We start from the raw sequence: 24825 nt of genomic DNA on the forward strand, positions 1-24825 counted from the left end.
ATACAATTATGGATGGACGAGCGACTGCCGACACAGAGGTAGCTACAGCCGTGGACTACCGTACTGTGTCTGCTGCTAATATAGACTGGATGATAATGAGATGAAATCAATATATATATATATATATATATATAATATCACTAGTACTGCAGCCGGACAGGTATATATATTTATTATGTAATGACTGATGACGGACCTGCTGGACACTGTCAGCTCAGCAGCACCGCAGACTGCTACAGTAAGCTACTATAGTAGTATGTATAAAGAAGAAAGAAAAAAAAAAACCACGGGTAGGTGGTATACAATTATGGATGGACGAGCGACTGCCGACACAGAGGTAGCTACAGCCGTGGACTACCGTACTGTGTCTGCTGCTAATATAGACTGGATGATAATGAGATGAAATCAATATATATATATATAATATCACTAGTACTGCAGCCGGACAGGTATATATATTTATTATGTAATGACTGATGACGGACCTGCTGGACACTGTCAGCTCAGCAGCACCGCAGACTGCTACAGTAAGCTACTATAGTAGTATGTATAAAGAAGAAAGAAAAAAAAAAAACACGGGTAGGTGGTATACAATATTATATATATATTATATACAATTTTATATATATATATATATATATATATATATATATTAAACTCACTGGTGGTGATTATTAAACTGGTGGTCAGGTCACTGGTCACACTATCAGCAACTTGCAAGTAGTACTCCTAAGCAGACAATCACAATATATATTATACTGGTGGTCAGCTGAGTGTGGTCACAATGGCAGTGTGGCACTCTGGCAGCAAAAGTGTGCACTGTACGTTATATGTACTCCTGAGTCCTGCTCTCGGACTCTAACTGCTCCCCACTGTCAGTGTCTCCCCCACAAGTCAGATAATACAGTCACACTATCTATCACTTCAGCAAGTAACTACTAGTACTCCTCCTAATGCTCCCCAAAATTACTACTGTGTCTCTCTCTACTGTCTCACTCTCTTCTCTATAAACGGAGAGGACGCCAGCCACGTCCTCTCCCTATGAATCTCAATGCACGTGTGAAAATGGCGGCGACGCGCGGCTCCTTATATAAAATCCGAGTCTCGCGATAGAATCCGAGCCTCGCGAGAATCCGACAGCGGGATGATGACGTTCGGGCGCGCTCGGGTTAACCGAGCAAGGCGGGAAGATCCGAGTCGCTCGGCCCCGTGTAAAAAAAACTGAAGTTCGGGCGGGTTCGGATTCCGAGGAACCGAACCCGCTCATCCCTAATATATATATATATATATACACACACACACATATTACAATCAGTACAGACAGCGCCATAGTACATTACATTATAAACAGCACCCACTCACCCATATTACACCTAGTACACTCAGCACAATGTTATGTGTTATTGTGTTATACACAACCTCACCCCCATTTAACACCCAGTACACAAAGCACCATATTACATAATTCACAGCCCCCCTCCCCCATATTACACACAGCACCATGTATATTGTATTATACACAACCCCCCCTCAAATTCCACACAGCACCATATTGCATAATACACTACCCCCCTCCCACATATTACACCCAGTACACACAGCCCCCTCCCCCATATTACACACTCTACACACGGTACCATATATGCTGTATAAACAGAACACCCCCACCCCCCTCATATTACACAGGGCAACATATTACATAATACACAGCCACCCTCCCCATAATACACACAGTGCACACAGCACCTTATTAAATTACACTATACAGAGCCCCCACTCTCCCAAATCATCCCCAGTACACACAGCACCATATTACACTATGCAGAGCCCCCACTCCCCCATATCATCCCTAGTACACACAGCACCATATTACACTATACAGAACCCCCACTCCCCCATATCATACCCAGTACAAACAGAAACATATTAAATTATACTATAGAGAGCCCCCATTCCCTCATATTACCCCAGTACACACAGCACCACATTCAGGGCCGGTGCAAGGCTTCTCAACTTCCTAGGCAAAATTGCAGCCTGCTACCACCCCCCCCCCCCCTACCCCCCCCCCCCCCAAACCACACACCGAGTCTTAATACATACAGGAAATGTGGTAAAACCCAGAAAACTGTTTTTTTTTTTTTAGTGATGTGCACCGGACATTTTTCGGGTTTTGGTTTTGGATTCGGTTCCGCGGCCGTGTTTTGGATTTGGACGCGTTTTGGCAAAACCTTACCGAAATTTTTTTGTCGGATTCGGGTGTGTTTTGGATTCGGGTGTTTTTTTTAAAAAAAACTAAAAAACAGCTTAAATCATAGAATTTGGGGGTCATTTTGATCCCATAGTATTATTAACCTCAATTACCATAATTTCCACTCATTTCCAGTCTATTCTGAACACCTCACTCCTCACAATATTATTTTTAGTCCGACAATTTGCACCGAGGTCGCTGGATGGCTAAGTTAAGCGACACAAGTGGCCGACACAAACACCTGGCCCATCTAGGAGTGGCACTGCAGTGTCAAGGCAGGATGGCACTTCCAAAAAATTGTCCCCAAACAGCACATGATGCAAAGAAAAAAAGAGGCGCACCAAGGTCGCTGTGTGACTAAGCTAAGCGACACAAGTGGCCGACACAAACACCTGGCCCATCTAGGAGTGGCACTGCAGTGTCAGGCAGGATGGCACTTCCAAAAAATTGTCCCCAAACAGCACATGATGCAAAGAAAAAAAAGAGGCGCACCAAGGTCGCTGTGTGACTAAGCTAAGCGACACAAGTGGCCGACACAAGCACCTGGCCCATCTAGGAGTGGCACTGCAGTGTCAGGCAGGATGGCACTTCCAAAAAATTGTCCCCAAATAGCACATGATGCAAAGAAAAAAAGAGGCGCACCAAGGTCGCTGGATGGCTAAGCTAAGCGACACAAGTGGCCGACACAAACACCTGGCCCATCTAGGAGTGGCACTGCAGTGTCAGGCAGGATGGCACTTCAAAAAAATTGTCCCCAAACAGCACATGATGCAAAGAAAAAAAGAGGCGCACCAAGGTCGCTGGATGGCTAAGCTAAGCGACACAAGTGGCCGACACAAACACCTGGCCAATCTAGGAGTGGCACTGCAGTGTCAGGCAGGATGGCACTTCAAAAAAATTGTCCCCAAACAGCACAAGATGCAAAGAAAAAAAGAGGCGCACCAAGGTCGCTGTGTGACTAAGCTAAGCGACACAAGTGGCCGACACAAACACCTGGCCCATCTAGGAGTGGCACTGCAGTGTCAGGCAGGATGGCACTTCCAAAAAATTGTCCCTAAACAGCACATGATGCAAAGAAAAAAAGAGGTGCACCAAGGTCGCTGTATGACTAAGCTAAGCGACACAAGTGGCCGACACAAACACCTGGCCCATCTAGGAGTGGCACTGCAGTGTCAGGCAGGATGGCACTTCAAAAAAATTGTCCCCAAACAGCACATGATGCAAAGAAAAAAAGAGGCGCACCAAGGTCGCTGTGTGACTAAGCTAAGCGACACAAGTGGCCGACACAAACACCTGGCCCATCTAGGAGTGGCACTGCAGTGTCAGGCAGGATGGCACTTCCAAAAAATTGTCCCCAAACAGCACATGATGCAAAGAAAAAAAGAGGCGCACCAAGGTCGCTGGATGGCTAAGCTAAGCAACACAAGTGGCCGACACAAACACCTGGCCCATCTAGGAGTGGCACTGCAGTGTCAGGCAGGATGGCACTTCCAAAAAATTGTCCCCAAACAGCACATGATGCAAAGAAAAAAAGAGGCGCACCAAGGTCGCTGGATGGCTAAGCTAAGCGACACAAGTGGCCGACACAAACACCTGGCCCATCTAGGAGTGGCACTGCAGTGTCAGGCAGGATGGCACTTCAAAAAAATTGTCCCCAAACAGCACATGATGCAAAGAAAAATGAAAGAAAGAAGAGGTGCAAGATGGAATTGTCCTTGGGCCCTCCCACCCACCCTTATGTTGTATAAACAGGACTTGCACACTTTAACGAACCCATCATTTCAGCGACAGGGTCTGCCACACGACTGTGACTGAAATGACTGGTTGGTTTGGGCCCCCACCAAAAAAGAAGCAATCAATCTCTCCTTGCACAAACTGGCTCTACAGAGGCAAGATGTCCACCTCATCATCATCCTCCGATTCCTCACCCCTTTCACGGTGTACATCCCCCTCCTCACAGATTATTAATTCGTCCCCACTGGAATCCACCATCTCAGGTCCCCGTGTACTTTCTGGAGGCAATTGCTGCTGGTGAATGTCTCCACGGAGGAATTGATTATAATTCATTTTGATGAACATCATCTTCTCCACATTTTCTGGAAGTAACCTCGTCCGCCGATTGCTGACAAGGTGAGCGGCTGCACTAAACACTCTTTCGGAGTACACACTGGAGGGAGGGCAACTTAGGTAGAATAAAGCCAGTTTGTGCAAGGGCCTCCAAATTGCCTCTTTTTCCTGCCAGTATATGTACGGACTGTCTGACGTGCCTACTTGGATGCGGTCACTCATATAATCCTCCACCATTCTTTCCATGGTGAGAGAATCATATGCAGTGACAGTAGACGACATGTCAGTAATCATTGGCAGGTCCTTCAGTCCGGACCAGATGTCAGCACTCGCTCCAGACTGCCCTGCATCACCGCCAGCGGGTGGGCTCGGAATTCTTAGCCTTTTCCTCGCACCCCCAGTTGCGGGAGAATGTGAAGGAGGAGATGTTGACGGGTCACGTTCCGCTTGACTTGACAATTTTCTCACCAGCAGGACTTTGAACCTCTGCAGACTTGTGTCTGCCGGAAAGAGAGATACAACGTAGGTTTTAAATGTAGGATCGAGCACGGTGGCCAAAATGTAGTGCTCTGATTTCAACAGATTGACCACCCGTGAATCCTGGTTAAGCGAATTAAGGGCTCCATCCACAAGTCCCACATGCCTAGCGGAATCGCTCTGTTTTAGCTCCTCCTTCAATGTCTCCAGCTTCTTCTGCAAAAGCCTGATGAGGGGAATGACCTGACTCAGGCTGGCAGTGTCTGAACTGACTTCACGTGTGGCAAGTTCAAAGGGTTGCAGAACCTTGCACAACGTTGAAATCATTCTCCACTGCGCTTGAGTCAGGTGCATTCCCCCTCCTTTGCCTATATAGTGGGCAGATGTATAGGCTTGAATGGCCTTTTGCTGCTCCTCCATCCTCTGAAGCATATAGAGGGTTGAATTCCACCTTGTTACCACCTCTTGCTTCAGATGATGGCAGGACAGGTTCAGGAATGTTTGGTGGTGCTCCAGTCTTCTGTACGCGGTGCCTGAATGCCGAAAGTGGCCCGCAATTCTTCGGCCACCGACAGCATCTCTTGCACGCCCCTGTCGTTTTTTAGATAATTCTGCACCACCAAATTCAATGTATGTGCAAAACATGGGACGTGCTGGAATTTGCCCAGATGTAATGCACGCACAATATTGCTGGAGCTGTCCGATGTCACAAATCCCCAGGAGAGTCCAATTGGGGTAAGCCATTCTGCGATGATCTTCCTCAGTTCCCGTAAGAGGTTGTCAGCTGTGTGCCTCTTATGGAAAGCGGTGATACAAAGCGTAGCCTGCCTAGGAACGAGTTGGCATTTGCGAGATGCTGCTACTGGTGCCGCCGCTGCTGTTCTTGCTGCGGGAGGCAATACATCTACCCAGTGGGCTGTCACAGTCATATAGTCCTGAGTCTGCCCTGCTCCACTTGTCCACATGTCCGTGGTTAAGTGGACATTGGGTACAACTGCATTTTTTAGGACACTGGTGAGTCTTTTTCTGAGGTCTGTGTACATTTTCGGTATCGCCTGCCTAGAGAAATGGAACCTAGATGGTATTTGGTACCGGGGACACAGTACCTCAATCAAGTCTATAGTTGCCTCTGAATTAACGATGGATACCGGAACCACGTTTCTCACCGCCCAGGCTGCCAAGGCCTGAGTTATCTGCTTTGCAGCAGGATGACTGCTGTGATATTTCATCTTCCTCGCAAAGGACTGTTGGACAGTCAATTGCTTACTGGAAGTAGTACAAGTGGTCTTCCGACTTCCCCTCTGGGATGACGATCGACTCCCAGCAGCAACAACAGCAGCGCCAGCAGCAGTAGGCGTTACACTCAAGGATGCATCGGAGGAATCCCAGGCAGGAGAGGACTCGTCAGACTTGACAGTGACATGGCCTGCAGGACTATTGGCTTTCCTGGGTAAGGAGGAAATTGGTGGTGTGGTTTGCAGGAGCTTGGTTACAAGAGGAAGGGATTTAGTGGTCAGTGGACTGCTTCCGCTGTCACCCAAAGTTTTTGAACTTGTCACTGACTTATGATGAATGCGCTGCAGGTGACGTATAAGGGAGGATGTTCCGAGGTGGTTAACGTCCTTACCCCTACTTATTACAGCTTAACAAATGCAACACACGGCTTGACACCTGTTGTCCGCATTTGTGTTGAAATAATTCCACACCGAAGAGCTGATTTTTTTTGTATTTTGACCAGGCATGTCAATGGCCATATTCGTCCCACGGACAACAGGTGTCTCCCCGGGTGCCTGACTTAAACAAACCACCTCACCATCAGAATCCTCCTTGTCAATTTCCTCCCCAGCACCAGCAACACCCATATCCTCATCCTGGTGTACTTCAACAGTGACATCTTCAGTTTGACTATCAGGAACTGGACGGCGGGTGCTCCTTCCAGCACTTGCAGGGGGCGTGCAAATGGTGGAAGGCGCAAGCTCTTCGCGTCCAGTGTTGGGAAGGTCAGGCATCGCAACCGACACAATTGGACTCTCCTTGGGGATTTGTGATTTAGAAGAACGAACAGTTCTTTGCTGTGCTTTTGCCAGTTTAAGTCTTTTCATTTTTCTAGCGAGAGGATGAGTGCTTCCATCCTCATGTGAAGCTGAACCACTAGCCATGAACATAGGCCAGGGCCTCAGCCGTTCCTTGCCACTCCGTGTCGTAAATGGCATATTGGCAAGTTTACACTTCTCCTCAGACGATTTTAATTTAGATTTTTGGGTCATTTTACTGAACTTTTGTTTTTTGGATTTTACATGCTCTCTACTAGGACATTGGGCATCGGCCTTGGCAGACGACGTTGATGGCATTTCATCGTCTCGGCCATGACTAGTGGCAGCAGCTTCAGCACGAGGTGGAAGTGGATCTTGATCTTTCCCTATTTTAACCTCCACATTTTTGTTCTCCATTTTTTAATGTGTGGAATTATATGCCAGTATCAATAGCAATGGCCTACTACTATATTTACTGCGCACAACTGAAATGCACCACAGGTATGGATGGATAGTATACTTGACGACACAGAGGTAGGTACAGCAGTGGCCTACCGTACTGCTATATATAGTATACTGGTGGTCACTGTGTCAGCAAACTGCAAAACTAAAATGCACCACAGGTATAGAATGTAGATGGATAGTATACTTAATGGATGACGACACAGAGGTAGGTACAGCAGTGGCCTACCATACTGCTATATATAGTATACTGGTGGTCACTGTGTCAGCAATCTGCAAAACTAAAATGCACCACAGGTATAGAATATAGATGGATAGTATACTTAATGGATGACGACACAGAGGTAGGTACAGCAGTGGCCTACCGTACTGCTATATATAGTATACTGGTGGTCACTGTGTCAGCAAACTGCAAAACTAAAATGCACCACAGGTATAGAATGTAGATGGATAGTATACTTAATGGATGACGACACAGAGGTAGGTACAGCAGTGGCCTACCGTACTGCTATATATAGTATACTGGTGGTCACTGTGTCAGCAAACTGCAAAACTAAAATGCACCACAGGTATAGAATGTAGATGGATAGTATACTTAATGGATGACGACACAGAGGTAGGTACAGCAGTGGCCTACCGTACTGCTATATATAGTATACTGGTGGTCACTGTGTCAGCAAACTGCAAAACTAAAATGCACCACAGGTATAGAATGTAGATGGATAGTATACTTAATGGATGACGACACAGAGGTAGGTACCGCAGTGGCCTACCGTACTGCTATATATAGTATACTGGTGGTCACTGTGTCAGCAAACTGCAAAACTAAAATGCACCACAGGTATAGAATATAGATGGATAGTATACTTAATGGATGACCACACAGAGGTAGGTACAGCAGTGGCCTACCGTACTGCTATATATAGTATACTGGTGGTCACTGTGTCAGCAAACTGGAAAACTAAAATGCACCACAGGTATAGAATGTAGATGGATAGTATACTTAATGGATGACGACACAGAGGTAGGTACAGCAGTGGCCTACCATACTGCTATATATAGTATACTGGTGGTCACTGTGTCAGCAATCTGCAAAACTAAAATGCACCACAGGTATAGAATATAGATGGATAGTATACTTAATGGATGACGACACAGAGGTAGGTACAGCAGTGGCCTACCGTACTGCTATATATAGTATACTGGTGGTCACTGTGTCAGCAAACTGCAAAACTAAAATGCACCACAGGTATAGAATGTAGATGGATAGTATACTTAATGGATGACGACACAGAGGTAGGTACAGCAGTGGCCTACCGTACTGCTATATATAGTATACTGGTGGTCACTGTGTCAGCAAACTGCAAAACTAAAATGCACCACAGGTATAGAATGTAGATGGATAGTATACTTAATGGATGACGACACAGAGGTAGGTACAGCAGTGGCCTACCGTACTGCTATATATAGTATACTGGTGGTCACTGTGTCAGCAAACTGCAAAACTAAAATGCACCACAGGTATAGAATGTAGATGGATAGTATACTTAATGGATGACGACACAGAGGTAGGTACCGCAGTGGCCTACCGTACTGCTATATATAGTATACTGGTGGTCACTGTGTCAGCAAACTGCAAAACTAAAATGCACCACAGGTATAGAATGTAGATGGATAGTATACTTAATGGATGACGACACAGAGGTAGGTACAGCAGTGGCCTACCGTAATGCTATATATAGTATACTGGTGGTCACTGTGTCAGCAAACTGCAAAACTAAAATGCACCACAGGTATAGAATGTAGATGGATAGTATACTTAATGGATGACGACACAGAGGTAGGTACAGCAGTGGCCTACCATACTGCTATATATAGTATACTGGTGGTCACTGTCTCAGCAATCTGCAAAACTAAAATGCACCACAGGTATAGAATGTAGATGGATAGTATACTTAATGGATGACGACACAGAGGTAGGTACAGCAGTGGCCTACCGTACTGCTATATATAGTATACTGGTGGTCACTGTGTCAGCAAACTGCAAAACTAAAATGCACCACAGGTATAGAATGTAGATGGATAGTATACTTAATGGATGACGACACAGAGGTAGGTACAGCAGTGGCCTACCGTACTGCTATATATAGTATACTGGTGGTCACTGTGTCAGCAAACTGCAAAACTAAAATGCACCACAGGTATAGAATATAGATGGATAGTATACTTAATGGATGACCACACAGAGGTAGGTACAGCAGTGGCCTACCGTACTGCTATATATAGTATACTGGTGGTCACTGTGTCAGCAAACTGCAAAACTAAAATGCACCACAGGTATAGAATGTAGATGGATAGTATACTTAATGGATGACGACACAGAGGTAGGTACAGCAGTGGCCTACCGTACTGCTATATATAGTATACTGGTGGTCACTGTGTCAGCAAACTGCAAAACTAAAATGCACCACAGGTATAGAATGTAGATTGATAGTATACTTAATGGATGACGACACAGAGGTAGGTACCGCAGTGGCCTACCGTACTGCTATATATAGTATACTGGTGGTCACTGTGTCAGCAAACTGCAAAACTAAAATGCACCACAGGTATAGAATGTAGATGGATAGTATACTTAATGGATGACGACACAGAGGTAGGTACAGCAGTGGCCTACCGTAATGCTATATATAGTATACTGGTGGTCACTGTGTCAGCAAACTGCAAAACTAAAATGCACCACAGGTATAGAATGTAGATGGATAGTATACTTAATGGATGACGACACAGAGGTAGGTACAGCAGTGGCCTACCATACTGCTATATATAGTATACTGGTGGTCACTGTCTCAGCAATCTGCAAAACTAAAATGCACCACAGGTATAGAATGTAGATGGATAGTATACTTAATGGATGACGACACAGAGGTAGGTACAGCAGTGGCCTACCGTACTGCTATATATAGTATACTGGTGGTCACTGTGTCAGCAAACTGCAAAACTAAAATGCACCACAGGTATAGAATGTAGATGGATAGTATACTTAATGGATGACGACACAGAGGTAGGTACAGCAGTAGCCTACCGTACTGCTATATATAGTATACTGGTGGTCACTGTGTCAGCAAACTGTAAAACTAAAATGCACCACAGGTATAGAATATAGATGGATAGTATACTTAATGGATGACCACACAGAGGTAGGTACAGCAGTGGCCTACCGTACTGCTATATATAGTATACTGGTGGTCACTGTGTCAGCAAACTGCAAAACTAAAATGCACCACAGGTATAGAATGTAGATGGATAGTATACTTAATGGATGACGACACAGAGGTAGGTACAGCAGTGGCCTACCGTACTGCTATATATAGTATACTGGTGGTCACTGTGTCAGCAAACTGCAAAACTAAAATGCACCACAGGTATAGAATGTAGATGGATAGTATACTTAATGGATGATGACACAGAGGTAGGTACCGCAGTGGCCTACCGTACTGCTATATATAGTATACTGGTGGTCACTGTGTCAGCAAACTGCAAAACTAAAATGCACCACAGGTATAGAATGTAGATGGATAGTATACTTAATGGATGACGACACAGAGGTAGGTACAGCAGTGGCCTACCGTAATGCTATATATAGTATACTGGTGGTCACTGTGTCAGCAAACTGCAAAACTAAAATGCACCACAGGTATAGAATGTAGATGGATAGTATACTTAATGGATGACGACACAGAGGTAGGTACAGCAGTGGCCTACCATACTGCTATATATAGTATACTGGTGGTCACTGTGTCAGCAATCTGCAAAACTAAAATGCACCACAGGTATAGAATGTAGATGGATAGTATACTTAATGGATGACGACACAGAGGTAGGTACAGCAGTGGCCTACCGTACTGCTATATATAGTATACTGGTGGTCACTGTGTCAGCAAACTGCAAAACTAAAATGTACCACAGGTATAGAATGTAGATGGATAGTATACTTAATGGATGACGACACAGAGGTAGGTGCAGCAGTGGCCTACCGTACTGCTATATATAGTATACTGGTGGTCACTGTGTCAGCAAACTGCAAAACTAAAATGCACCACAGGTATAGAATGTAGATGGATAGTATACTTAATGGATGACGACACAGAGGTAGGTACAGCAGTGGCCTACCGTACTGCTATATATAGTATACTGGTGGTCACTGTGTCAGCAAACTGCAAAACTAAAATGCACCACAGGTATAGAATGTAGATGGATAGTATACTTAATGGATGACGACACAGAGGTAGGTACAGCAGTGGCCTACCGTACTGCTATATATAGTATACTGGTGGTCACTGTGTCAGCAAACTGCAAAACTAAAATGCACCACAGGTATAGAATGTAGATGGATAGTATACTTAATGGATGACGACACAGAGGTAGGTACAGCAGTGGCCTACCATACTGCTATATATAGTATACTGGTGGTCACTGTGTCAGCAATCTGCAAAACTAAAATGCACCACAGGTATAGAATGTAGATGGATAGTATACTTAATGGATGACGACACAGAGGTAGGTACAGCAGTGGCCTACCGTACTGCTATATATAGTATACTGGTGGTCACTGTGTCAGCAAACTGCAAAACTAAAATGTACCACAGGTATAGAATGTAGATGGATAGTATACTTAATGGATGACGACACAGAGGTAGGTGCAGCAGTGGCCTACCGTACTGCTATATATAGTATACTGGTGGTCACTGTGTCAGCAAACTGCAAAACTAAAATGCACCACAGGTATAGAATGTAGATGGATAGTATACTTAATGGATGACGACACAGAGGTAGGTACAGCAGTGGCCTACCGTACTGCTATATATAGTATACTGGTGGTCACTGTGTCAGCAAACTGCAAAACTAAAATGCACCACAGGTATAGAATGTAGATGGATAGTATACTTAATGGATGACGACACAGAGGTAGGTACAGCAGTGGCCTACCGTACTGCTATATATAGTATACTGGTGGTCACTGTGTCAGCAAACTGCAAAACTAAAATGCACCACAGGTATAGAATGTAGATGGATAGTATACTTAATGGATGACGACACAGAGGTAGGTACCGCAGTGGCCTACCGTACTGCTATATATAGTATACTGGTGGTCACTGTGTCAGCAAACTGCAAAACTAAAATGCACCACAGGTATAGAATGTAGATGGATAGTATACTTAATGGATGACGACACAGAGGTAGGTACAGCAGTGGCCTACCGTACTGCTATATATAGTATACTGGTGGTCACTGTGTCAGCAAACTGCAAAACTAAAATGCACCACAGGTATAGAATGTTGATGGATAGTATACTTAATGGATGACGACACAGAGGTAGGTACCGCAGTGGCCTACCGTACTGCTATATATAGTATACTGGTGGTCACTGTGTCAGCAAACTGCAAAACTAAAATGCACCACAGGTATAGAATGTAGATGGATAGTATACTTAATGGATGACGACACAGAGGTAGGTACAGCAGTGGCCTACCGTAATGCTATATATAGTATACTGGTGGTCACTGTGTCAGCAAACTGCAAAACTAAAATGCACCACAGGTATAGAATGTAGATGGATAGTATACTTAATGGATGACGACACAGAGGTAGGTACAGCAGTGGCCTACCGTAATGCTATATATAGTATACTGGTGGTCACTGTGTCAGCAAACTGCAAAACTAAAATGCACCACAGGTATAGAATGTAGATGGATAGTATACTTAATGGATGACGACACAGAGGTAGGTACAGCAGTGGCCTACCGTACTGCTATATATAGTATACTGGTGGTCACTGTGTCAGCAAACTGCAAAACTAAAATGCACCACAGGTATAGAATGTAGATGGATAGTATACTTAATGGATGACGACACAGAGGTAGGTACAGCAGTGGCCTACCGTACTGCTATATATAGTATACTGGTGGTCACTGTGTCAGCAAACTGCAAAACTAAAATGCACCACAGGTATAGAATGTAGATGGATAGTATACTTAATGGATGACGACACAGAGGTAGGTACAGCAGTGGCCTACCGTACTGCTATATATAGTATACTGGTGGTCACTGTGTCAGCAAACTGCAAAACTAAAATGCACCACAGGTATAGAATATAGATGGATAGTATACTTAATGGATGACCACACAGAGGTAGGTACAGCAGTGGCCTACCGTACTGCTATATATAGTATACTGGTGGTCACTGTGTCAGCAAACTGCAAAACTAAAATGCACCACAGGTATAGAATGTAGATGGATAGTATACTTAATGGATGACGACACAGAGGTAGGTACAGCAGTGGCCTACCGTACTGCTATATATAGTATACTGGTGGTCACTGTGTCAGCAAACTGCAAAACTAAAATGCACCACAGGTATAGAATGTAGATTGATAGTATACTTAATGGATGACGACACAGAGGTAGGTACCGCAGTGGCCTACCGTACTGCTATATATAGTATACTGGTGGTCACTGTGTCAGCAAACTGCAAAACTAAAATGCACCACAGGTATAGAATGTAGATGGATAGTATACTTAATGGATGACGACACAGAGGTAGGTACAGCAGTGGCCTACCGTAATGCTATATATAGTATACTGGTGGTCACTGTGTCAGCAAACTGCAAAACTAAAATGCACCACAGGTATAGAATGTAGATGGATAGTATACTTAATGGATGACGACACAGAGGTAGGTACAGCAGTGGCCTACCGTAATGCTATATATAGTATACTGGTGGTCACTGTGTCAGCAAACTGCAAAACTAAAATGCACCACAGGTATAGAATGTAGATGGATAGTATACTTAATGGATGACGACACAGAGGTAGGTACAGCAGTGGCCTACCATACTGCTATATATAGTATACTGGTGGTCACTGTCTCAGCAATCTGCAAAACTAAAATGCACCACAGGTATAGAATGTAGATGGATAGTATACTTAATGGATGACGACACAGAGGTAGGTACAGCAGTGGCCTACCGTACTGCTATATATAGTATACTGGTGGTCACTGTGTCAGCAAACTGCAAAACTAAAATGCACCACAGGTATAGAATGTAGATGGATAGTATACTTAATGGATGACGACACAGAGGTAGGTACAGCAGTGGCCTACCGTACTGCTATATATAGTATACTGGTGGTCACTGTGTCAGCAAACTGCAAAACTAAAATGCACCACAGGTATAGAATATAGATGGATAGTATACTTAATGGATGACCACACAGAGGTAGGTACAGCAGTGGCCTATCCTACTGCTATATATAGTATACTGGTGGTCACTGTGTCAGCAAACTGCAAAACTAAAATGCACCACAGGTATAGAATGTAGATGGATAGTATACTTAATGGATGACGACACAGAGGTAGGTACAGCAGTGGCCTACCGTACTGCTATATATAGTATACTGGTGGTCACTGTGTCAGCAAACTGCAAAACTAAAATGCACCACAGGTATAGAATGTAGATGGATAGTATACTTAATGGATGATGACACAGAGGTAGGTACCGCAGTGGCCTACCGTACTGCTATATATAGTATACTGGTGGTCACTGTGTCAGCAAACTGCAAAACTAAAATGCACCACAGGTATAGAATGTAGATGGATAGTATACTTAATGGATGACGACACAGAGGTAGGTACAGCAGTGGCCTACCGTAATGCTATATATAGTATACTGGTGGTCACTGTGTCAGCAAACTGCAAAACTAAAATGCACCACAGGTATAGAATGTAGATGGATAGTATACTTAATGGATGACGACACAGAGGTAGGTACAGCAGTGGCCTACCATACTGCTATATGTAGTATACTGGTGGTCACTGTGTCAGCAAACTGCAAAACTAAAATGCACCACAGGTATAGAATATAGATGGATAGTATACTTAATGGATGACCACACAGAGGTAGGTACAGCAGTGGCCTACCGTACTGCTATATATAGTATACTGGTGGTCACTGTGTCAGCAAACTGCAAAACTAAAATGCACCACAGGTATAGAATGTAGATGGATAGTATACTTAATGGATGACGACACAGAGGTAGGTACAGCAGTGGCCTACCGTACTGCTATATGTAGTATACTGGTGGTCACTGTGTCAGCAAACTGCAAAACTAAAATGCACCACAGGTATAGAATATAGATGGATAGTATACTTAATGGATGACCACACAGAGGTAGGTACAGCAGTGGCCTACCGTACTGCTATATATAGTATACTGGTGGTCACTGTGTCAGCAAACTGCAAAACTAAAATGCACCACAGGTATAGAATGTAGATGGATAGTATACTTAATGGATGACGACACAGAGGTAGGTACAGCAGTGGCCTACCGTACTGCTATATATAGTATACTGGTGGTCACTGTGTCAGCAAACTGCAAAACTAAAATGCACCACAGGTATAGAATGTAGATGGATAGTATACTTAATGGATGATGACACAGAGGTAGGTACCGCAGTGGCCTACCGTACTGCTATATATAGTATACTGGTGGTCACTGTGTCAGCAAACTGCAAAACTAAAATGCACCACAGGTATAGAATGTAGATGGATAGTATACTTAATGGATGACGACACAGAGGTAGGTACAGCAGTGGCCTACCGTAATGCTATATATAGTATACTGGTGGTCACTGTGTCAGCAAACTGCAAAACTAAAATGCACCACAGGTATAGAATGTAGATGGATAGTATACTTAATGGATGACGACACAGAGGTAGGTACAGCAGTGGCCTACCATACTGCTATATATAGTATACTGGTGGTCACTGTGTCAGCAATCTGCAAAACTAAAATGCACCACAGGTATAGAATGTAGATGGATAGTATACTTAATGGATGACGACACAGAGGTAGGTACAGCAGTGGCCTACCGTACTGCTATATATAGTATACTGGTGGTCACTGTGTCAGCAAACTGCAAAACTAAAATGCACCACAGGTATAGAATGTAGATGGATAGTATACTTAATGGATGACGACACAGAGGTAGGTACAGCAGTGGCCTACCGTACTGCTATATATAGTATACTGGTGGTCACTGTGTCAGCAAACTGCAAAACTAAAATGTACCACAGGTATAGAATGTAGATGGATAGTATACTTAATGGATGACGACACAGAGGTAGGTGCAGCAGTGGCCTACCGTACTGCTATATATAGTATACTGGTGGTCACTGTGTCAGCAAACTGCAAAACTAAAATGCACCACAGGTATAGAATGTAGATGGATAGTATACTTAATGGATGACGACACAGAGGTAGGTACAGCAGTGGCCTACCGTACTGCTATATATAGTATACTGGTGGTCACTGTGTCAGCAAACTGCAAAACTAAAATGCACCACAGGTATAGAATGTAGATGGATAGTATACTTAATGGATGACGACACAGAGGTAGGTACAGCAGTGGCCTACCGTACTGCTATATATAGTATACTGGTGGTCACTGTGTCAGCAAACTGCAAAACTAAAATGCACCACAGGTATAGAATGTAGATGGATAGTATACTTAATGGATGACGACACAGAGGTAGGTACCGCAGTGGCCTACCGTACTGCTATATATAGTATACTGGTGGTCACTGTGTCAGCAAACTGCAAAACTAAAATGCACCACAGGTATAGAATGTAGATGGATAGTATACTTAATGGATGACGACACAGAGGTAGGTACAGCAGTGGCCTACCGTACTGCTATATATAGTATACTGGTGGTCACTGTGTCAGCAAACTGCAAAACTAAAATGCACCACAGGTATAGAATGTAGATGGATAGTATACTTAATGGATGACGACACAGAGGTAGGTACCGCAGTGGCCTACCGTACTGCTATATATAGTATACTGGTGGTCACTGTGTCAGCAAACTGCAAAACTAAAATGCACCACAGGTATAGAATGTAGATGGATAGTATACTTAATGGATGACGACACAGAGGTAGGTACAGCAGTGGCCTACCGTAATGCTATATATAGTATACTGGTGGTCACTGTGTCAGCAAACTGCAAAACTAAAATGCACCACAGGTATAGAATGTAGATGGATAGTATACTTAATGGATGACGACACAGAGGTAGGTACAGCAGTGGCCTACCGTAATGCTATATATAGTATACTGGTGGTCACTGTGTCAGCAAACTGCAAAACTAAAATGCACCACAGGTATAGAATGTAGATGGATAGTATACTTAATGGATGACGACACAGAGGTAGGTACAGCAGTGGCCTACAGTACTGCTATATATAGTATACTGGTGGTCACTGTGTCAGCAAACTGCAAAACTAAAATGCACCACAGGTATAGAATGTAGATGGATAGTATACTTAATGGATGACGACACAGAGGTAGGTACAGCAGTGGCCTACCGTACTGCTATATATAGTATACTGGTGGTCACTGTGTCAGCAAACTGCAAAACTAAAATGCACCACAGGTATAGAATGTAGATGGATAGTATACTTAACGGATGACGACACAGAGGTAGGTACAGCAGTGGCCTACCGTACTGCTATATATAGTATACTGGTGGTCACTGTGTCAGCAAACTGCAAAACTAAAATGCACCACAGGTATAGAATGTAGATGGATAGTATACTTAATGGATGACGACACAGAGGTAGGTACCGCAGTGGCCTACCGTACTGCTATATATAGTATACTGGTGGTCACTGTGTCAGCAAACTGCAAAACTAAAATGCACCACAGGTATAGAATATAGATGGATAGTATACTTAATGGATGACCACACAGAGGTAGGTACAGCAGTGGCCTACCGTACTGCTATATATAGTATACTGGTGGTCACTGTGTCAGCAAACTGGAAAACTAAAATGCACCACAGGTATAGAATGTAGATGGATAGTATACTTAATGGATGACGACACAGAGGTAGGTACAGCAGTGGCCTACCATACTGCTATATATAGTATACTGGTGGTCACTGTGTCAGCAATCTGCAAAACTAAAATGCACCACAGGTATAGAATATAGATGGATAGTATACTTAATGGATGACGACACAGAGGTAGGTACAGCAGTGGCCTACCGTACTGCTATATATAGTATACTGGTGGTCACTGTGTCAGCAAACTGCAAAACTAAAATGCACCACAGGTATAGAATGTAGATGGATAGTATACTTAATGGATGACGACACAGAGGTAGGTACAGCAGTGGCCTACCGTACTGCTATATATAGTATACTGGTGGTCACTGTGTCAGCAAACTGCAAAACTAAAATGCACCACAGGTATAGAATGTAGATGGATAGTATACTTAATGGATGACGACACAGAGGTAGGTACAGCAGTGGCCTACCGTACTGCTATATATAGTATACTGGTGGTCACTGTGTCAGCAAACTGCAAAACTAAAATGCACCACAGGTATAGAATGTAGATGGATAGTATACTTAATGGATGACGACACAGAGGTAGGTACCGCAGTGGCCTACCGTACTGCTATATATAGTATACTGGTGGTCACTGTGTCAGCAAACTGCAAAACTAAAATGCACCACAGGTATAGAATGTAGATGGATAGTATACTTAATGGATGACGACACAGAGGTAGGTACAGCAGTGGCCTACCGTAATGCTATATATAGTATACTGGTGGTCACTGTGTCAGCAAACTGCAAAACTAAAATGCACCACAGGTATAGAATGTAGATGGATAGTATACTTAATGGATGACGACACAGAGGTAGGTACAGCAGTGGCCTACCATACTGCTATATATAGTATACTGGTGGTCACTGTCTCAGCAATCTGCAAAACTAAAATGCACCACAGGTATAGAATGTAGATGGATAGTATACTTAATGGATGACGACACAGAGGTAGGTACAGCAGTGGCCTACCGTACTGCTATATATAGTATACTGGTGGTCACTGTGTCAGCAAACTGCAAAACTAAAATGCACCACAGGTATAGAATGTAGATGGATAGTATACTTAATGGATGACGACACAGAGGTAGGTACAGCAGTGGCCTACCGTACTGCTATATATAGTATACTGGTGGTCACTGTGTCAGCAAACTGCAAAACTAAAATGCACCACAGGTATAGAATATAGATGGATAGTATACTTAATGGATGACCACACAGAGGTAGGTACAGCAGTGGCCTACCGTACTGCTATATATAGTATACTGATGGTCACTGTGTCAGCAAACTGCAAAACTAAAATGCACCACAGGTATAGAATGTAGATGGATAGTATACTTAATGGATGACGACACAGAGGTAGGTACAGCAGTGGCCTACCGTACTGCTATATATAGTATACTGGTGGTCACTGTGTCAGCAAACTGCAAAACTAAAATGCACCACAGGTATAGAATGTAGATTGATAGTATACTTAATGGATGACGACACAGAGGTAGGTACCGCAGTGGCCTACCGTACTGCTATATATAGTATACTGGTGGTCACTGTGTCAGCAAACTGCAAAACTAAAATGCACCACAGGTATAGAATGTAGATGGATAGTATACTTAATGGATGACGACACAGAGGTAGGTACAGCAGTGGCCTACCGTAATGCTATATATAGTATACTGGTGGTCACTGTGTCAGCAAACTGCAAAACTAAAATGCACCACAGGTATAGAATGTAGATGGATAGTATACTTAATGGATGACGACACAGAGGTAGGTACAGCAGTGGCCTACCGTAATGCTATATATAGTATACTGGTGGTCACTGTGTCAGCAAACTGCAAAACTAAAATGCACCACAGGTATAGAATGTAGATGGATAGTATACTTAATGGATGACGACACAGAGGTAGGTACAGCAGTGGCCTACCATACTGCTATATATAGTATACTGGTGGTCACTGTCTCAGCAATCTGCAAAACTAAAATGCACCACAGGTATAGAATGTAGATGGATAGTATACTTAATGGATGACGACACAGAGGTAGGTACAGCAGTGGCCTACCGTACTGCTATATATAGTATACTGGTGGTCACTGTGTCAGCAAACTGCAAAACTAAAATGCACCACAGGTATAGAATGTAGATGGATAGTATACTTAATGGATGACGACACAGAGGTAGGTACAGCAGTGGCCTACCGTACTGCTATATATAGTATACTGGTGGTCACTGTGTCAGCAAACTGCAAAACTAAAATGCACCACAGGTATAGAATATAGATGGATAGTATACTTAATGGATGACCACACAGAGGTAGGTACAGCAGTGGCCTACCGTACTGCTATATATAGTATACTGGTGGTCACTGTGTCAGCAAACTGCAAAACTAAAATGCACCACAGGTATAGAATGTAGATGGATAGTATACTTAATGGATGACGACACAGAGGTAGGTACAGCAGTGGCCTACCGTACTGCTATATATAGTATACTGGTGGTCACTGTGTCAGCAAACTGCAAAACTAAAATGCACCACAGGTATAGAATGTAGATGGATAGTATACTTAATGGATGATGACACAGAGGTAGGTACCGCAGTGGCCTACCGTACTGCTATATATAGTATACTGGTGGTCACTGTGTCAGCAAACTGCAAAACTAAAATGCACCACAGGTATAGAATGTAGATGGATAGTATACTTAATGGATGACGACACAGAGGTAGGTACAGCAGTGGCCTACCGTAATGCTATATATAGTATACTGGTGGTCACTGTGTCAGCAAACTGCAAAACTAAAATGCACCACAGGTATAGAATGTAGATGGATAGTATACTTAATGGATGACGACACAGAGGTAGGTACAGCAGTGGCCTACCATACTGCTATATATAGTATACTGGTGGTCACTGTGTCAGCAATCTGCAAAACTAAAATGCACCACAGGTATAGAATGTAGATGGATAGTATACTTAATGGATGACGACACAGAGGTAGGTACAGCAGTGGCCTACCGTACTGCTATATATAGTATACTGGTGGTCACTGTGTCAGCAAACTGCAAAACTAAAATGCACCACAGGTATAGAATGTAGATGGATAGTATACTTAATGGATGACGACACAGAGGTAGGTACAGCAGTGGCCTACCGTACTGCTATATATAGTATACTGGTGGTCACTGTGTCAGCAAACTGCAAAACTAAAATGTACCACAGGTATAGAATGTAGATGGATAGTATACTTAATGGATGACGACACAGAGGTAGGTGCAGCAGTGGCCTACCGTACTGCTATATATAGTATATACTGGTGGTCACTGTGTCAGCAAACTGCAAAACTAAAATGCACCACAGGTATAGAATGTAGATGGATAGTATACTTAATGGATGACGACACAGAGGTAGGTACAGCAGTGGCCTACCGTACTGCTATATATAGTATACTGGTGGTCACTGTGTCAGCAAACTGCAAAACTAAAATGCACCACAGGTATAGAATGTAGATGGATAGTATACTTAATGGATGACGACACAGAGGTAGGTACAGCAGTGGCCTACCGTACTGCTATATATACAGTGGCAACCACTGTATCTTTTTCAGAAGTATTGCCAGTACACAGAGGGGAAGACAGAACTCATTGCATCAGAAACTTCAATGTTTGGCTAAGGACATGGTGCAATGAGGAGAGATTTGGATTTATAGGCCATAGTCACACCATCTGGCAAGATAGGAGCTTATACAAAAGTGACGGCCTGCACCCATCTTCAACGGGAACGAAAATACTAACTGAACAGTTTGGATGCTTCATCAAGAGCTATTTAAACTAACAAAGGGGGGCAGTGAACCAAATAGGAATAAAGAAATCTGCTCCCCCAACACAGAGGTATTGTTTCTGCAGGCAAAGGGAATAGGAAGCATATCCACAGCAACAGAAGATAATTCAGATCAAAACCAAATAAAAATAGGCAGAGAGAAGAGCATAGCTAGGAACAGAAAAAGCACAAACAAAACTCTAAAAGCTATGTGTGCAAATGCTAGGAGCTTAGGAAATAAAATCCCAGAACTAACTGCAATAATGACAAGGGATGATCTAGACATTGTGGCAATTACAGAGTCATGGTACAATGAAAATCATGACTGGGACATAGCTATACCGGGATATACTTTGTTTAGGAAGGACAGAATTGGAAAAATCGGGGGAGGGGTAGCAATGTATGTAAAAAATGCCATAAATACTACATTAATACAAAGTATTGAAGAAAAAACTGAGGCCCTTTGGGTGACCATAGAAACAGGGGAAAAGTTGATTATTCGTATTGGCGTGATATACAGGCCACCAGGTCAGGAAGAGGAACTTGACAAGAACCTATTGCAGGACATAACTAAAATGGCATTAAAAGGAGAGGTAATAATCATGGGAGACTTTAATCTTCCTGATGTAAACTGGGAGGTGTCTGTTGCTAGTTCCACTAGAAGTAGGAACATTTTAAATTCCCTTCAGGGAGCATCCCTCCACCAATTGGTGAGGGAGCCCACTCGGAAAGACGCAATATTAGACTTAATACTTACAAATGGAGACAGATTATCAGACGTAAAAGTGGGTGAAAACCTCGGATCCAGTGATCATCAAGCAGTATGGTTCAGCATTAAGACAGAGACTGACTCGTCCCATACAAAAACAAAGGTGTTGGATTTTAGGAAGGCTGATTTTGTAGGGATGGGAAAATGTGTAAGCGATTCTTTGGCAGAGTGGAGGAACTTGGAAACAGTGCAGGAGAGGTGGAAAACATTCAAATGTGCAATATTGAAGGCAACAGACCTTTGTATCAAAACTGTTAGGAAAAACACAAGGAAAAGGAAGCCAGTGTGGTTTGCAAAAGAAGTAGCAAATATTGTGAGAGCAAAAAAGATGGCTTTTAGGAAATATAAGCAGACACAAAATAATGAAGACAAAAAGATATATCTTGTTAGACAGAAGGAGACAAAGAAGGTAATCAGATGTGCAAAGGCACAAGCTGAGGAGAAAATGGCCCAGTCAGTGGGTAAAGGAGGCAAAACTTTTTTTAGGTATATAAGCGAAAAAAGAAAAACAAAAGGCGGAATTATAAAACTAAAGACGGACACTGGGAATCTTGTTGAGGGAGACAATTTAATAGCAGATCATCTTAATGATTATTTTTGCTCAGTATTTACTACTGAAAGAGAGGGGAAGGGGCCACAGTTAAGTTGCAGGGATATTCAGGAAAATGAAACAAGTACATTTACAGAGGAGAAGGTCCTAACAGAACTCTCAAAGCTGAAAGTGGACAAATCTATGGGGCCAGATGGGATACATCCAAGGATACTAAAAGAACTTAAAGAGGTGCTGGTAGCACCATTGACAGAATTATTCAACCAGTCATTAGCTACAGGAGAAATTCCAGGGGACTGGAAAAGAGCAAACGTAGTCCCACTGCACAAAAGTGGAAGCAAGGAAGAGGCAAACAACTACAGACCAGTGAGTCTTACATCAGTAGTAGGGAAATTGATGGAAACACTCTTAAAAGAAAGAGTTGTAGATCATCTCAAATCCGGCAATTTACTGGATCCCAAACAGCATGGATTCACTGGGGGAAGATCATGTCAAACAAATCTTATTGACTTTTTTGATTGTGTGACTAAAGTGATGGATAAAGGTGGAGCCATGGATATAGCTTATCTTGACTTTAGTAAGGCTTTTGACACAGTTCCACATCGCAGACTGCTAAATAAACTTGAAAGTTTGGGATTGGATATTAGGATTATTGAATGGATAAGATCGTGGTTGAAGGATAGAAAACAGAGAGTTGTGGTAAATGGAGTGCATTCACAGGAGGGAAATGTTACCAGTGGAGTACCCCAGGGATCTGTACTTGGACCAGTGCTTTTCAATATCTTTATTGGTGACATTGCAAATGGGATTAAAGGGAAAGTATGCCTTTTTGCAGATGACACAAAGGTATGCAACAGGGTAGACACACCAGGTGGGGTAAAACAAATGATTGAGGATCTAGGTAGACTAGAGGAATGGTCAAGAGTCTGGCAATTACAGTTTAATGCCAAAAAATGCAAAATCATGCACTTGGGTCTCAAAAATCCTAAAGCTAAATACAGTATTAATGGCACTATACTGGAAACTACTGAGGAGGAAAGGGATCTAGGAGTCACTATTTCAGATGACTTAAAGGCAGGTAAGCAATGTAACAAGGCAATGAGGAAGGCTAGTCAGATGCTTGGCTGCATTGGGAGAGGAATCAGCAGCAGAAAGAAAGAAGTAATAATGCCACTGTATAGGTCATTGGTACGGCCTCATCTAGAATACTGTATTCAGTTCTGGAGGCCATATCTTCAAAAGGATATTAATACATTAGAAACTGTACAAAGGAGGGCAACTAAAATGGTGCATGGCCTACATCACAAAACATACCCAGAAAGACTAAGAAATCTCAATATGTATAGTTTGGAGCAGAGAAGAGAAAGGGGGGACATGATAGAAACTTTCAAATATATGAAGGGTTTTAACAAAGTCCAGGAGGGAAACATTCTCCAAATGAAGAGAAGCAATA

Source organism: Pseudophryne corroboree, chromosome 10, assembly GCF_028390025.1.
Source record: "Pseudophryne corroboree isolate aPseCor3 chromosome 10, aPseCor3.hap2, whole genome shotgun sequence".
NCBI lineage: Eukaryota > Metazoa > Chordata > Amphibia > Anura > Myobatrachidae > Pseudophryne > Pseudophryne corroboree.